We start from the raw sequence: 5000 nt of genomic DNA on the forward strand, positions 1-5000 counted from the left end.
GTTGGCGCCACTCGATAGACTGCACAAGCAGACAACGTCGGATGCATTGCACATGGCTAGCGGATCTACTCTCTGCACTGCGTCGGGTGTTCCTACGTCTGTCTGGAGACATTGCTAGGCCAGTACGGCACTCTGCGCACTCTTGCTTGTCCTCTTCGAGCGACGGGCCTCTAAGCGGGGTTGTATTCCGGTACGACACATCGACTGGTACACATTGCACGCACTAACGATCTCTCTGCACTGAATGGAACTCATTCATAACCACCGTGACGGGAGACTTTGCTAGTACGCACGATACTCTGCGCATGTGCACATGTTTTACAACCCAACCAACTTAAGCACCTAGGGAAGTTGTGATGCCATCTGAACACCCACCGACTGATGCATTGAACGGCTAAAGTTGACCTTCAATCCGAACTGGCACTTTGCGGCGTGGAGGCAGTTGCGCGACCACTCCTATCCCAAACCAACAAAGCATGGTGTATCCTAAGTGTTCGGTACAAGCACACCACGACGGGACACATTGAACGGTTCAGCGATCTCTCTGCACTAGTGGAAGAACTCCAACGTGATACGGGAGACATTGCTCTAAACCGAACGGCATCTCTGCGCGTTTACTTGACGCACCCCAACTTGGTCAACTGTTGGACTTTTTCGTAATCACGGCGGGACACATTGAACGAGCTCTAACGGATCTCTGCACGCATGGAACATGGTGGCGGGAATCATTGCTAGAACCGAACGGCGCCTCTGCGCGATGTACAAAGCCCAACAGGAACCTCGTATCGGCTGCCGAGCCGGAGCTTGAACAACTTGGACTTTCACCTCTAATTTATATCAACTCACCACTCCCCGAGGGATCCGCAGAATTGCTTCTGGGTCCCGTATCGTTATTGCGATTCGTGTTTGCATTACACTACATTGAACTATTCCAACTTGTTTATCCGCATGGCGAACATTTGCTGCATAGAACATTTAAGTTCCACTTCGCTCTCCCCTACGTGGGTCTGAGCTTCGCTCTCAGGGAAAAAATATGCCACATTTGGTAGGGAGACCCGGTTTCATCACGCTTTGTGCCCTGCACCATATATACCCTCATAAATTTATTCATTGGATTAGATCCAAGGAACACCAGATCATGCACCACTACCCATAATAGCTCATCGAGCTTAGCGTGAATCCTTCGGGTTTCCCTAAGAAGTTCGATTGGTCTTGCAGAGTTTAAAGACAACGAAGCTTAGTTTCAAGCAATGGTTAATATACGCGTATTCAAAACCCTTAGCTGTTACAACTTTTTACTAGAAACCATCACGACGAAGTCTTTGGGTCCGTAGACCCGTGATGTACTGCTCCAGGAACGTTTTTATAGGGTGGAAGCTCAAAATCATAGGTTAAAATCATCGGCAGAGCCCACCAGACACCACTTTTGCTTCATTAGTTCGGACTATAGGCATACGACGATTTTTATCGCGGAGGGACGTATGACCCAAACGGGGGCTTAATGACCCACTGCCACTGCAAACCATGCTCCTACGACTAAATAGAGGTAAAAACTACGATTTGGTGCAATCTTCATGTTTGACCTCGTAGCAAGGTACCCTCCCTATAGTAGGCAATGAGCAAATGATCATAATCCCAGGAGGGCAAAAATGGGAACCCGAAAGGAAAGCGCTGTTGGCGCGCCTAAGCTACTGGCCCGTAGAGTAAAAATGGTACCCCCAACAAAGTTGTCGATTGACATTCTGATTGCACTTTTTATCATCTAGGGTGCGTTCCTTACACGAGGGGTTTTAGCGAAAAACATGTTTTGAGCCACACGAGCTCTCCGGCCCGCTCGGTGCACATTTTTGAAAAAAGCTAGGAGCTGCCCCTAGGTTCGGGGTGTCACAAAATATTGAAAAGTGGTCAAAAACCGCTATCCAGAATCGGATGTAGAATCATTAGACGAACTTAAAATTGTTCTACGACCAATGTCTGCGACGTTTAGTATTCAAGATATGGCCCGCCCTAGGTCTGACCTGGCATTTTCGTGAAAATTTAAAGCATGGCCATAGGGACGGGTAAAATAGCTATTTTGAAGCAAAAACCACCTCACTTTAAATGGCCATAACTTTTGAAAAACAAGAGCTAGGGTGCGTTCTCGACACGTTTTGAGGTGTTTTAGCGAAAAACATGTTTTGAGCCACACGAGCTCTCCGGCCCGTTCGGTGCACATTTTGAAAAAGCTAGGAGCTGCCCCTAGGTTCGGGGTGTCACAAAATATTGAAAAGTGGTCAAAAACCGCTATCCAGAATCGGATGTAGAATCATTAGACGAACTTAAAATTGTTCTACGACCAATGTCTGCGACGTTTAGTATTCAAGATATGGCCCGCCCTAGGTCTGACCTGGCATTTTCGTGAAAATTTAAAGCATGGCCATAGGGACGGGTAAAATAGCTATTTTGAAGCAAAAACCACCTCACTTTAAATGGCCATAACTTTTGAAAAACAAGAGCTAGGGTGCGTTCTCGACACGTTTTGAGGTGTTTTAGCGAAAAACATGTTTTGAGCCACACGAGCTCTCCGGCCCGATCGGTGCACATTTTTGAAAAAGCTAGGAGCTGCCCCTAGGTTCGGGGTGTCACAAAATATTGAAAAGTGGTCAAAAACCGCTATCCAGAATCGGATGTAGAATCATTAGACGAACTTAAAATTGTTCTACAACCCCCAGTCCGACGCCTCGTATTCGAGATATAGCACTTTGTAGGTCTGACCGAGCAATTTTGTACTGAAATGTATGGCGGACATGTTATTCATTAAACAACATTAACTTGCATCGTGCCCTACTTCATCGGCACAGCTACTATCGACTATCTATTGTTGAAATGGATTGAGTTTGACCATTTTAGCTCTTTTCTTATGCCGTGCACCAACAGTGTGTACCGATCAGGGAAAGTACACTACGTACGCGTTCATGGATGTATATGTTGGTACAAGTTGCCGGTCGGAATAGCAGTGCACCAAAACTGTGTACCGATCAGGGAAAGTACAAGACGGAGGGCGCAGCCCGAGCGTACGCGTTCATAGATGTCCATGTTGGTACAACCTACATGTACGTACCTTGTTTTTGTATCAAAAGTTCCAATAAAGTGTTTGTATGCTTAAAATGCTTATCTCAACCGGTCACCTTTTGGCCTGCCCTTTTATAGACAGAAACCTAGAACGATACTCGCGATGTTTGTGTTTTTCCATTCGCCCGGGACGACGAAATGAGCTCTGTGCACATCGTGCAGAAAACTGTCTCCTCCTCGTATGTTTTTGTCCCTCCACGCATATAATCACCCACATTTGTGTTCAACACGGACGGCGCAGCCCGAGCGAACGCGTTAATGTTTATGTTTGTGCACACTAAAGTTACAATCCTAGGATTTGGTTATTGCGTCGCAGTGCCCGACCGTCGCGGACACCATTCTTGGACAAAAGTCCAAGTACGTAGAGTACATTCCCTAGGTATGTGCCCGTTCGTGACTTTCGTTGCGTGCTTACAGACACGCTTGGGTATGTTTACCATACAAGGTTTACTAGGAAAACCTGGGAAGGACGCTTGCCCTCCCGTTGCGGACACCATTCTTGGAAAGAAGTCCTGCTACGTAGCGTTCTTTAATGTACTTGATCAGTTTGTATTGCATTTGCTTTGTGCAATTGACTTTTGCTAATGCTCACTAAGGGGTGTTCGTTTGCGATGTGTATGATAAGCAACTGTCTATTCTAACCAGCAGTTAAATAACACTTTTCACCCAAATCATAGGAACGTAGAGTACTTTCCCTGATCGGTACACAATTTTGGTGCACCTCTAACTTCGCCAGCACTTTATCGTTACGTTTTGTGCACAACCTTGGGACATGGTGTAAGTTTCATCATTGTTATGTTTGATTCGGTTTATTATGATTGAAAAATACGCTACGTCCTAGAAATCTGAACTCGAATACTTTTGCCACGTTGCGCAAAAAGCTACTGAGCAACTCCTAGCCGTTTACCGATTTAAAATTTAATTTTCGTTATTAGTTTTAAAAATACGCTAAGTCCCAAAAATCTGAACTCGAATACTTTTTCTATGTGCCGCCAAAAGCTACTGAGCAACGCCTAGGTTGGTACATTTTTGGTACATGGAGTGTATGCGTGCAGGCGTACTGCCGTGCTGGACCGGAAAATCGCACTTGCTACTAGAACGTAGAGTAATTCCCTAGATAGGTGCTTTTGCATGCCTCTGTTCGACGTCCATGCAACTTGGAACGTGCGACACACGTAGCTAGGCTTCTCCATACATATTCCCTAGGGTAGCACCAAATTGCACACTTTCAGGGGTATATTTTGGTACGGTGTACTGTGCATGGTACAAGTATCATTAGCTCGTGCAATTTATTTTGCATCAAGTTGCGATTGCTGGTGCGTCGAGATAGGAGTGTTTCGCGACTTTTGCCAAGCTTTGGTGCCATTTTGTGAATAATTAATGTTCTAGCCACAATAAACGTGCAACATAATGCCAATAACGAAAACGCCATTTTCAAGGGACTTCCAGTCAAAATGTTTGCAATCAGCGCTTTCCTGTCGAGTTCAGGATTTGGGACTGAGCGTTTTTTCACGATCAATCAAACGACCAGTTCGTGAATAAACAATTCATACAACAGTGCATCCCTTCAAAGTAGAAAAAGCCGAATGCTAGGGAGCTCCAGTCAAAAACGTTGTCATTGGCGCTTTCTTCTCGAGTTCAGGATTTGGGACTTAGCGTTTTTTCACGATCCAGCCAAAAGACCAGATCGTGAAATAAACGATTAATACAACTGTACTAGTACATCCCTTCAACTGAAGCAAGCGCACCATACATGACCCGTACGCTAATCATCCAAGCACATGACACGTCAACTAAGTCAACACATAATACAACTTGGAAAACTAACGGGTAAGTAGGTCATCTCGTACACGACGACACACCGACCAAACCAGGTCAACACGTCACAT

The sequence above is a fragment of the Anopheles arabiensis genome, assembly GCF_016920715.1.
Source record: "Anopheles arabiensis isolate DONGOLA chromosome X unlocalized genomic scaffold, AaraD3 X_pericentromeric_contig0003, whole genome shotgun sequence".
NCBI lineage: Eukaryota > Metazoa > Arthropoda > Insecta > Diptera > Culicidae > Anopheles > Anopheles arabiensis.